We start from the raw sequence: 12841 nt of genomic DNA, 5'->3' as shown, positions 1-12841 counted from the left end.
ACCTGTCAGTTTATAGAGACACACATATGTATATGCATATATGTATTGACATACCCACTGATACAGTTTGGCTCTGTGTCCCCACCCAAATCTCGTCTCGAATTGTAATCCCCACATGTCAAGCGAGGGGCCTGGTGGGAGGTGATTGGGTCATGGGGGCGGTTTCCCCCATGCTGTTCTCATGATAGTGAGTTCTCACGAGAGCTGTTGGTTTTAAAGTGTGGCACTACCTTGCTGTTTCTCCTCCTGCCTAGTGAAGAAGGTAGAAGGTGCCTGCCTTCCCTTTGCCTTTCGCCATGATTGTAAGTTTCCTGAGGCCTCCCTGGCCAAATGGAACTGTGGGTCAATTAAACCTCTTTTCTTTATAAATTACCCAGTCTCAGGTAGTATCTTTATAGCAATGTGAGAACAGACTAATATATCCACCAAACAGTTCACATATATACACAGTATCTAAGCAATATATACACAAGTGCATATACATATACATACATACCTCTCTACATAATATATACAACCACTAAACAGTATATATGTACATATACATATAGATCCACCACAAAACATACAGTACACATATTCATACATACACATACATGTATATACACACATATATACACTTGTATGTACGTGTATAAATATACATATATACATACACCACTAGTGGTCTATGTGTACACACATGTACACATATAGCATATATGCACACATATGTATCTGTGATACAGATAACATATATAATATAAATGAATGAATATTATAGAAATAAATAACTATAAATGAATGAAGAACTTAACAATTAACCAGTCAACAGATACAATTTTGACAAATGGTTTATATTGATTTACTCAGGGTTAGTACCCAGAGGTGAGTTTCTCCCAGTCCTCTGCATGCAAATTCACTTCTCACAGACACTCCTCTTATTTCCACTCGCCCTCCTCCAGCCCCTACTCTCCACTCTCCATTGGCTCCTCTTGACCTGTTTGATGGCTGAGCCAGCAGGAGCGTCCAGGGTGAAGTGCTCCACTTTGAGTTAACTGTGTGGCCAGCAGGGCTGTATTTGTACAGCCTTTGTACAGTGTTTGTACAGTGGTTGTATTTATTTCCGAGGGAAGGAGGAGGATACCTTTGGGAGGACTCTGAGGAGTGTGCTGCAAAAGTGTCTTGTTGGATTGGCACGTGGGCCTTCTGCTTGAAGAGCTGCAGGGTCAAGTGAAGTAAACATGGAGTTAATTAAAATTCATGGGATAGCTGGAGGCAGTCTGCACATAAAATGGCAGAAAGTGGCACAGTGTTATATGATAATAGCTCTTTATGCCCTTCAAAGGAAGATTCTGGATAAACTTGAGCAAGAGTTGCACAATGATAATTCCAGACTCTATACCGCCTTATTATGCAATGATGATCATTTCCAGACCCAAGCATATTATTACTTGTCTCATTCCACATGAGAATGAGGAAAGCCTCATTCCAGGCTCTCACAGCTGCATGTGAATTCAGAGTGTGAAAAAAAGAGATTTGATTAATAGCAGACTAACCAACTTAGTGCTCAGACTGCAACAAATCCATTTGGGAATTAAGCAGGGATTCGATTTTAGATACATGTTTGTAAGTTTCAATGTTCAAAAGCATTTGGCTTATCAGGGTTTTTTTTTTCCCCTTAAAAATGTATTCTTTTAGAAGCTTTTTGATCTTTCAAGGTACTGGGTCTCCAAGATAATGGGAGCATGCTGGAATGCACAGCAGGATACTGAGTTCAACAGTAAATGTTCACGGATCACTACTCTGCCCTAGCCTTGTTCTAGCTACGTGTGAGGATGTGGCAAAAACAAACAAACAAAAAAAAAAACAAAAAACAAACAAACAAACAAAAAAAAAAAAACTGAACAAGGTTCCTGACACTGAAGAACCGACGGTTTCGTAGAAGAAGCAGACCAACATACAAACAATAAATAAGCATGATGATTTACATTGATGATAGCTGCTCTGCAGAAAATGTGTAGTGCAGTGACCTGGGAGGGTGGGACTGCTTCATTGGGGGTGAGGGCAACAGAGACAGCCTCTCCCGAAGGAGAAATTTGAGCTAAGATCCAACTGCTGAGAAGGAAATGGGCCACGTGGGGATCTGGGGAAAAGCTCATCACAGACCAAAAGAGCAGCAGATGCAAAGGTCCTGAGGCAGCAACAGAGTTAGCAGTGGGGCATGTAGCAGCCTGGGTATCTCCAGTGCCTAGCACTGTGTCTGCCACAAGCGAGGACTCAGAATGTTTGATTGCTCTTTGTAGTGAACTGAATGAGTCAATTAGCTAAGAGCCTATTAAACAGTTTGGACTGCAAAGGTTGACAGAGCCGTGTTGAAATTCTGGCCCAGCCACGTGACTCTGGTCAGGTTAACTAACTTCTCTGAGCCTCGAGTTAGCTGCTATTCTTATGTAGGAATCATCTTTAGAATTCTTAACAATGATGCATTTACTAGAAGCCTTCATTGTTCGTGCAGACATCTTCATGAAGGATGGAATCTATTTCTTTTTAATGAAATATTTATTCATTTCATATTAATTAGGTTGTGTTTGGCTTGAGGCGTACTTTGGAGGAATGTGTCAGCTCCTGGGGATCACTTTATTAGGAGCTAAATTTCACAGGAAATGCAGACTCACTCGCGAATGGCTTGCAAACATCGGCCAGAGCAGATGATCCATTACTGACCAGCTTGGTGGACCTCATTGCTCATCTGCACTTCTCAGCATCTTCTCATAGTGACGTCTCCTTCCGTCCAGCAGCCAAGAGTTCTCAGGCCTTTGCCCGTCTACAGAGTGTTTCCCAGCTCCCTTTACCCTGAGGGCACCAAGGGTGCCAGTGGCACAGCGCTGGTCCTGGGGTCCCTGTGCCCTGCTTTGCTGTGGAGTTTCCTGACACTGTGATGTCCTCCAGTGTGTGTGAGCAGGGGCATTCACTTATTTTTATTTTTATTTTTTATTTTTATTATACTTTAAGTTCTAGGGTACCTGTGCACAACATGCAGGTTTGTTACGTATGTGTACATGTGCCATGTTGGTTTGCTGCATCCATTAACTCTTCATTTACATTAGGTATTTCTCCTAATGCTATCCCTCCCCGCTCTCTCCCCCACCCCACAGCAAGCCCTGGTGTGTGATTGCAAGGACAGAAAACCAAACACGGCATTCACTTATTTTTAAAGCACACCATCACCTCTCTTTGTTCACCTCCACCTGCCGCCAGAAAGAGCTCCCCTCAACAAGCCAAATTCTCCACGTAGTTTGTTTATTCCCTTATTCATTCATTCATAATTGTTTACTTAGGATCCTCTTTTAAGACAGCTCCCCATTGCTCTCAGAACAAAAGTCAACAGTGTTAGTCTGCTCAAGCTGCCACAACAAAGGACTACAGAGTTGGGGGCTGAACAACAACATGGATTTTTCACAGTTCCGGTGGCCAAAGTCTGAGTCAAGGAATTGGCAGGGTTGGCTTCTTCCAAGGCCTCTTTCCTTGGCTTGCAGATGCCGTGTTCTCCCTGCATCCTCACATGGTCAGCCCTCTGTGTGTGTGTCTGTCCTGATCCCTCTTCTTATAAGACACAGTCATATTGGATTGGGGCCCACCCAAAGACCTCCTTTTACCTTAATTACCTCTTTAAAGCCTCCATGTCCAAATACAGTCACATCCTGAGGTGCTAGGGGTTAGGACTGCAGCATACGAACTTGGGGGACATACAGTTTAGCCCATGGCACCAACCCTTTAAACATGTCATTCAAGCCATCTGTCACCTGCCCCATCACTCACCTCTGTCATCTCATCTCAATGATGTCACTTGTACAATGTTGCAGGTGAATACCAGCAAGCTTTGGCCAACACGGGCTGGAACTCACTGACAAGGGGCAGGAAGATACTGCTTCTCAGCTCCCCATGGGCGGGCCTGCTTTGCTGGAACACGGCTCGGACACTGTAGGGCTGTGCTTACCAAGGGGGTGCCCCATGGTGCAGTCTCTCTGTACGCTGACTGAGGAAACGTATTTTGGAACCAAGTAGCAAACTGTTTGAGCTTTGAGTGCTTACTCTTTAAGGGACTATGGAGAAATGCCAAATGCCAGTACTTGTGGCTACAGTGGCTCCCTAGGCTGGTAGGAAGTTGAATTCAGGTGCTGGATTCTGATACTGGCTGGCTCATTACCAGCTGTTTTACTCGAGGTTCTCTAGTGAAACAGAACCGATGGGGTGTAACTATATATATATATATATAAAAGTTACCGGAGTTTGATTGATTTCATTGATTATATGATTATGAAAGCTGCCAAATCCAAATCTTTAGGATAAACAGTCAGGCTGGAGACTCAGGAAGAAGCTGAGGCTACAGATCAAGTCTGAAGGGCATCTGCTGCAGAATCCCCTCCTATCATGGGAAGTCAGTCTTTTACTTCATTCAGGCCTTCAACAGATTGAGGAAATCCACCCATCTTACAGAGGGCAATCCTGTCTTCAGAGTCCACCAGTTTAATATCAACCTCACCCCAAAACACCTGCACAGACACATTCACAATCATGTTTGACAAGAAAAATCTGGGCACCATGGCGCCGCCCAGTTGACACAGAAAACTATCCGTCACACCAGACAACCACGAACTCATTCCTGAAGCCCTTCCTGGGCCACTGTGCGCATCTCCACAATGGCCTGTGTTCCTCAGAAGAGAGATGGATGCTGATCACACAACCGTGATGAGCAGCATACTCAGTGCTTACCATGGAGTCTTTGTAACTGTCCATTAAGGCAAATACCACTCATCCCCACTGTACAGATGGGAAGTTGAGAAAACGACCAACGTGTGAACACGTGCCACGGCACATCTCATCTCTCTGAACTTCCACAGAGGCTGTGCCCTCTCCTGGTAACCCCCTTCTTTCTCCCCCTCCCCATACCTTCGTCCTCATGAGACCAACCCTTGGTGACTATGCTAAGGTTCAAATGCTACCTTTTCCAGATTGCCTTTCCTAAATCCCACATCTGGTTTAGGATCACCCTTCTGGGGTCCCTTAGCCTCATGTACTCACCTCTCCCATGTGTTTTCTAAATAGTAATGACTCATTCATTCAGTCACAATTATCAGCTAGGTGCCTGCTGTGTGCCAGACGCTGAGGATGATACAGTGAACATAAGAGAAAAATCCCTGTTGTCATGGGGTTCACAACTCGGTGGGGGAAGTGAACAATGTATGAACGAAGCAGGAAGCATGTCCTGTGATGGGAGCGCAGCAGAGAGGGAGGCTGGGGTGCTGGGGAGGGCTTTGCCCCTTCGCACAGGGAGGTCAGAGGTGGCTTAGCTGGTAACATGGCCTGTGAGCAAAGCCTGAAGAAGACAAGGGCCCAAGACCTCTGGATGCCTGAGAAGAGCATGGTGGGTACAGGGAAGGAGCAGAAGTCACTGTGGGAAGTGGGAGGGGAACTGGGACTAGGCCACTTAGGGCCTGGGGATCCACAGTGAAGGACTTTGGCCTTTACTCCTGCATATTGTCTGATTATCCCATTATTCCTCGGGTTCCCAGGGGAGAGTGATATCCTCATGGCTGACATGGTACCAGGCCCATGGCATGTACTTAATACATGTTTATTGACTGAAATATTCATCCAAATAAGAATTTTTCTTGAGACCAACTTTTGATCCCTCCAATGAGACCACCATTGATCAGAGCCTACATGGGATTTATGTGCTGTGAAAAGTCATAATTTGTATATCATTTGTGGTGGACTCAGCAGCAAGGGACAAAAAAACCTGCCTCATGGTGGCTTAAACAAAGAGGGGTTTATTTTTCCCACATAACAAGAAATCTGAAGGCAGGAGGCTCCATGATAGCAGATTCAGCGTCTCTGAGACTTTCTTGGCCTCATGGTCACAAGGGACTGCTGTTGTTCCAGACGTTACATCCGTGTTCAAGGTAGGAAGGACAGGAAGAAAGCTGGAGAAGAGAAAAAGGTGAGACCGTCTGTAGTTATTCTCTTTTATGCAGAAAGCAAGACTTTCCCTAGAAATCTCTAGCAAACTAACATGACCTTGGTTAGAACTGTGGCTGTTGCTGGCTGTAAGTGCGTATAGAATGGATCACATTGCTTTCTTGAAGTAAATGGTCCTGCTGTAAAGGAGAAAAGGGGAGGTTGCATATTAAGTAGTAAAAAGCTTCGTCTCCAAAGGTAGTCTTCTTTCAGTGAATTATTTGAACAATAGTAGCCAGCTTGATCATCTCTTTAGTAATCATAATTAATTCTGTTTTTCTTACCCCCCACCCACCCCAAATTGGTCATTTCCCAGAATCTTGTCCCTGCAAGCATAACCAGAGTCTTTTAATGTCACACTGTAGTGGTTTATTCATTCAACAGTTTTTGCTGTGTGCTACTCAAGCTGGGGGATGGTAGAGGTGGGCAGCACAGAGAAGAACTAGCCCAGTGTCTGCCTCAGGTCCCATTGATGGGGTAGAGTCAGACCCACAGCTGCCCAGCAAGCAAGATGAGAAGAGGGCAGCCCAGGCTTACTATGAAAGGATCCTTGAGACTTTGCACCCCATAGTCCTGGGTTTCCGGCACAGCTCTAGCCTCTCTGTTCTGTACTCGTCTGTTGGCCTGGAGCTTGGGTTGCCTGAGCTGCTAACCAGCGATTAGAGTCCTGACCATAAAGGATGCTGTGAAGACACCAAGCAAGGACTTCCTTGAAGATTCCAGTAAAATCCACCAGGCGCGGTGGCTCAAGCCTGTAATCCCAGCACTTTGGGAGGCCAAGACGGGCGGATCATGAGGTCAGGAGATCGAGACCATCCTGGCTAATATGGTGAAACCCTGTCTCTACTAAAAAATACAAAAAAAAAAAACTAGCCGGGCGAGGTGGCGGGTGCCTGTAGTCCCAGCTACTCGGGAGGCTGAAGCAGGAGAATAGCGTAAACCCAGGAGGCGGAGCTTGCAGTGAGCCGAGATCCAGCCACTGCACCACAGCCTGGGCGACAGAGGAAGACTCTGTCTCAAAAAAAAAAAAAAAAAAAAAAAAAAAAATCACTCTCAACTCGGGCTGTATTTCAGCCTTCGCTGGGGCACATCTAAAAAAATACAGAATCCCAGGGCCTCCCAGAGCTTTGGGTGTGCTGCAGAATCAACATCGTCAGCGCCCCGAATATACTGTAAAGTCAGGACTGTGACCACCGCGTGCAGGTGCGTTGCAGGTTCTCCGTACGCTCCAGCCGCCTTCTCCACTGACTCAGGATCCATTCCCAAATTTCTGATGCTCAATGTGCTTGGCATGCCTTTCCTACAGCAAATCAGCTGAAATCCGTCCCATTAAGTTGTAATTAATAATGATGACATCAGATCCTACTTGAATTAGACTAATGAGGAATGTTAATTGGGTGCTTGCCTTTTAGTAGCAGCTTGGGTGGCTTTGGCCAAATTGCTTGTTCTCACCTCATTAACTGTGATTTCCTGTAGAAGAGGGCTCTGAGCAGCCCTGCCAAGGACCCCAAACTTGGGCGAGGTGCCACTCGAGACGTGGCTCTTCTATTTTGAAGTTGAAGGTTCCCAGGATCTGGATAGAGTCTGCCGTTGGTGACAAGTGTTCAGCCTCCTTCTAGACCACCTGTTTTGAGCTCTGAGGCCAAAATGCAACATCAGTTTCAGCAGATCCCTCAATCACATGGTTGTCACGGGATTTTGGGCAGGGAGGTATGGAAGCCTCTCTTCCTACACTGTAAATATGGAGTCACTGAGGACCGCTGACCTGCTCTGGACCCTGTGGGATGTAATAGACCAGTGTGTATGAAATTCAGCTGCTTTGAGGATTCAGACTTGGAGGTCAGGGCCAGGGAAGCATTGAGGTCAGTCAGTGGCAGGCAAGGAGTGAGGCAGGAGAAGGCTTGCAGGGAGGGTATTCCAGGCAGAGTAAATGAAATATGCTAATGCAGAAAGGTGACACTTTCACACCTGTGAGCCTCTGAACAGGAACTGAGTTGACATGGCCTCTGTCTTCAGGGTGCTTGGAGTCTGACTGCCAGATCATAACAGGGGTTTATAATACAGTATGTCAAGCCTTACAGTAGAAACAGGACTTATGGCAGCTCGGTGGGAAGGGCAGCACATACAGCTTCGAGGATCAAAGGGAAGGTTCCGGAAGATGTAACGTCTGGACAGAGATGGAGCTAGCCAGTCTGGGAAGGCCAGATTGGGTGGCAGTAGGTCAGGGAAGGAGGTAACAAGGGCAGGAGAGGTTGGTACTAGAGAAAACCTACAAAGAAATTCTAAAGAGTTTGAGATAGAGTGAAGAGTGTCTGTGTGTGTGTGTGTGTGTGTGTGTGTGTGTGTGTGTGTGTGAGTGAGAGAGAGATGTTGGAGGGGACAAGGTCTTTGAATGCCAAGACCTCAACCTCGAACATTTTCTGAAGGCAAAAGAAGGCCCTTGCAGGCTTTCAGTCTTTGATTTTTCAGACATTCTCACCAGGCAAAAGGACATCTACAGAGACCAGAGCAGAGGTGGGGTGGCCAGTTTGGAAGCTTTCAGTGAATTCTCCCTATTTCTGAAATTCCAAACATTAAACCTTAAAATACCAGAAATCACTGTAGTTACAGGGAACCCATGGAGAGAGGACACTTTGCCAGAGGCTCAGGGTTTGGGTCCAGGCATCAGTCCGCCACTTACTCCACCAGCCTGTGTTTTCTGCTTCTTCACATGGGCCACATGCTGTGGCTCTTGCCGCTCTGTCCCATGGAGACCTGACTGTGGACCTGGGAGGGGTGGCTCTGTAGACCCATTTCACAGTGGAGGAGACTAAGGACCACAGAGTGTTTGGCCAGGTTATTTAGCCACTGGTGGGTGGCAGTGGTGGACACTTACAGATTGTGATAGCTTCCTAAACCAGGTGGCTTAAAACAATGGAAATTTATTACCTTACAGTTTTGAAGGCCAGAAGTCTTGAATCCAGCTGTGGGCAGGGTAGTTTCCTTCTAGAGACTCTGAAGGTGGGTCTGTCCCATGCTGTCACCCAGCTTCTGGTGCTGCTGGCCAGCCTCGGCATTCCTTGGCTTGTAGATTTATCACTCCAGCCTCTGCATCCGTCCTCACGTAGCCTTCACCCTGGATGTGCCTCCTCCTCTTCCCTTATAAGGACGCTCGTCATTTAATTTGGGCCCATCCTAATCCAGGATGATCTCATCCTGAGATCCTTAACTATTACATCTGCAAAGACCCTTATCCAAATAAGGGCACTGTCTTGATCTGCCTGGGCTGCTGTCACACATGCCATAGACTGGGTGTCTTAAAGAACAGAGATTTATTTCTCCCGTTTCTAGAGGCTGCAAGTCCCAGATTAAGGCAGCAGCATGGTCAGATTCTGGAGTGAGCCCTTTTCCAGGCTGCAGACTGCTAGCTTCACACCGTATTAGCACAGGGTGAACAGCAGGAGCTCTGATGAGCAGAATGAGGCTCAGAGACAGTAGGCGACTTGCCTGTGGTCACACAGCAAAGAGCTGGAATTTAAGCCCTGCTTAGAGTAGCCCCTGAGCTCAAACTCTCTGTGACTCTGACTCCCAGGAAGACCCTTGTCTCCACTCAGTGCATTAGATATAACTTGGCTCTTTTTTTTTTAAGCCTTTATCTCCTGGTCAGGTTAATTCAGTTGTTGTTACCAACCCTTCTTGGTCAGTGAGGAAGCAAGTCCAGAGGGGCCAGGATTTGTGCACAGCCCCACTCAGTCTGCAAGAGGGCTAGGCTCAGAGCCCAGCTCTCCTGACCCCTGGTCTAGCCCTCTTTACTCTGTGTTCCTGAGAAACGGAATGCTTCTGAGGTGCCCTAGAGAGCATGTGGTCTTAGCCCTCAATTTACCGAGGAGGTCGCCAAGGTCCAGATGATTAATGGATCCCAGCCTCACTCAGGGCTCTACATCAAGCTGGCCAAGACCCCTGATCATTGGTCTCTCTTATTTGCAAATCAGAACTTCCAGGCTGCATCCAATATCCTGTACCAACCGCCTGCTTTTGCTTAAATTGAAAAGTCAAACCTCCAAGCTCTATTGAAATCATTAGTTCTTCTTTGAAAGGCAGTTTTAATTTTGGAGAATCTCTTCCAGTTCCTAAAATGTCTCTGAGCTGAGGTGAGAGCCATCCCTTGAAACCCAGGAGCGCCATGGATATCTTTATCTGAAGGGACGCGGCCCCGGGGGCGCTGCGCAGACTCTCATCCCAGTCTAAGCTTTTCACAGTGATGCAGCCAGCTGACAGTCAGGTCCCAGCCCTGCAGAGGCAGTGCCCGCCATCTCTTCTGAGAAGGCAAATGAGAAGTGAGAGAGATGACAAATTCTAATTAGTGGGATTATCCTCCCACGACATGTCTGGCTTGAGACGTGGGTCTCAGGGCCTGGTGCCCGGGCCTTCAGAAATCTTTGCTTGGATTCCCACAAAGCCAGGACCCCTGAGGTACGTTTGCACATCATACCTTTGCCTCCTTGCATTTTATATTCTCACCTTCACTACTGGAAATGGGTGTTCCGTGGGCCTTCGACATCATGCCGCAAATTTTACTCTGGAAAGAACATCTTTTTGGAGATTTCATGAAACATGCTATTTAATTGAGATGCAGTTGACATTTTATCATCCCTCAGTGCCGCCTGGCACTCCCACTTCCCGGTCCTGTTTAGTTTCACCCCAGTGGTGCTGGGTGGGTTTTGCTGACTCAGTTCAGACGTATGCTGAGACTGAGGCCAAGAGAGGTGGCAAGAACCAAAGCCGGAGTCGGAATTCAGGCTTCTGCCATCGTACTGTATCTGCCTCGAATAGATTTGCAACGTGTCAGAGCTGAATGGGGTCCAGTTTTCAACAGAAGAGAGGCTGTGATGCCAGGAGAAAACCCTGAGCTCCTTCACTGGGTCCTCAGGCCGACGGTGTTATTGCTGGCGTTTTCCAGCATGTCCCGTTTCTCAGGGAGGCCGCGCTGTGGTTGAAAAGTGAGAGCTGGGGAAGCAGAGAGCCCAGGTTGGAGTTGAGCCTTCAGAAAGCACTAAAACCTTTCTAGGCCTCACTTTCCTTTCTCTGTAAAGCAGGGATAGTAATAGTCATTGTCCTTGATGGAACGGTGTGCCACTCCCTCCAAATTCAAGTCCTCTTGGAACCTCAGAATGTGGCCTTATTTGGAAATGGCATCATTGTAAGTCTAATTAGTTAAGATGAAGTCATACTAGATTAGGGTAGGCCCTAAGTCTACACTGACTGGTGTCCTTATAAGAAGATGAATGACGCAGAGACATAGGGGAGGATGCCATGTGACAACAGAGGCTAGGACGGACGTGCTGCAGCTGTAAGCCAAGGGTTGCTGGAGCACCAGTCGCTGCAGCTGTAAGCACCAGGGGTTGCTGGAGCTGCTCCACTCTGGAAGAAGCAGGGGAGGATACCCGCAGGAGCCTTCAGAGGGGGCAGGGCCCTGTCGACACCTGGTTTTGGACTTCAGCCCTCAGAACTATGAGCCAATACATTTCTGTTATTTAAGTCCCCCAGTTTGAGGTACTGTTATAGCAACCTGAGGAACCGACACAATCCCTTCTCGAGGTGTTGGAAAGATTAACTCATACAATCCTTGCTAACTGTCCAAGGAACCAATACAGTCCTTCCTTGGGGTGTTGGGAAGACTAACTCATACAATCCTTGTTAACTGTCCATGCCACATGGTGCATGTCAGCCCTGCTGACTTTTCCTGCCATGCTTGCTGTGTCTCCTCGGCTCCATGCCCTCCTTTGCAGGGTTCCCTTTCCTTCGAAGCCTTTTCCTTCACCCATACCATCTTCCCATCCTTTAGAGCTCGCCCCCCGGTTTTGATCCTGCAGAGAGCCTTCTCTGACAGCTCCCATCCTCCCACCCTGCCCCCAACTGCCCCCAGGTAAGGCAGTCACTCAAAAGTCCAGGCCGTATGGATTTGAACCCCCACCCTGCCACTTGGTGGTTTGTTGAACTCTGAACAAGTTAATTAGTACACTTGGGGCTATAGCTTCCTCATGCTTTATCCATAAGGTTCTTATAGGGATTCAGTGAGATGATTAAGGAGATAATTTGCTCAGTGTCTGGCCTGCAGTAGAGTGTTCAATACAGGACCACTGCCATCATAGCTGTTCACAGCTTCTCCTGTGCTCCCCCAGAACCCATGTGCCTGAGTTTGGGTTTCTCCAGAATCAGGCTCCAAGTTAAGGATTTGAGGACAGGGCATGGGAGAGGCAAAGAGAACACAGGGAAGGATAGGAAGGGAGACAGCCAGGAAAGGGTGTGCTGTCAAGCCTGTTACCTCACTGCGGGGCTGGGCAAACTTACAAACTCCAGGAGCCAGTGTAAAACACCGGCCTCAGCCTCATCCCAGGTGATGGGCAAGGGAGAGGGGGTACTGATATTCCAGTTTCTAACAGTCGTGGATCGAGTGTTGCTCTGAGGACATTAATTCCCTGGCTTGGGTGGTCTGCTGCATGGGCAGCAAAGTGGGCCCTACTGGCAAAAGAGAGTCCTCAGGGAGAGAAATGCAGGACTGGTAGATGGAAGTCAGGCAGGTGGGTGCAGAAGTAGGAAGGGTGAGGAGATTTCAGGTGGGCACAGACAGAGTCTGCAACACTTGTGCATGCCACACATCTCAGGGTTATAGTCACTGGTGCTTTTTGCTTTTATCTATTTTCCTCATGGGCTGTGAGCCCCTTGAGGGCAGGCCTGCTTCTTCCGTCTTCTGTGTTTGCATCTCCTCTTTCAGCCCTTAGTACCTGGCCAGTGCTCATGTAAATATTTAATAAACCGATGAATCTGGTCCAACTCCTCCATTTTGCAGTTGCAGAGAGGT

At 47.4% G+C, this 12841-nt stretch overlaps 1 protein-coding gene across 1 annotated transcript in view; it reads left to right on the top strand.

The window, feature by feature from the left end:
- STK32B (serine/threonine kinase 32B) overlaps positions 1-12841 on the top strand; it is a 332155-nt gene that overhangs the window by 16836 nt on the left and 302478 nt on the right. The gene's annotated exons all lie outside the window — the stretch shown is intronic.

This window comes from Rhinopithecus roxellana, chromosome 2, assembly GCF_007565055.1.
Source record: "Rhinopithecus roxellana isolate Shanxi Qingling chromosome 2, ASM756505v1, whole genome shotgun sequence".
Lineage (NCBI taxonomy): Eukaryota > Metazoa > Chordata > Mammalia > Primates > Cercopithecidae > Rhinopithecus > Rhinopithecus roxellana.
This window is presented reverse-complemented; position numbering and strand designations above follow the sequence as displayed.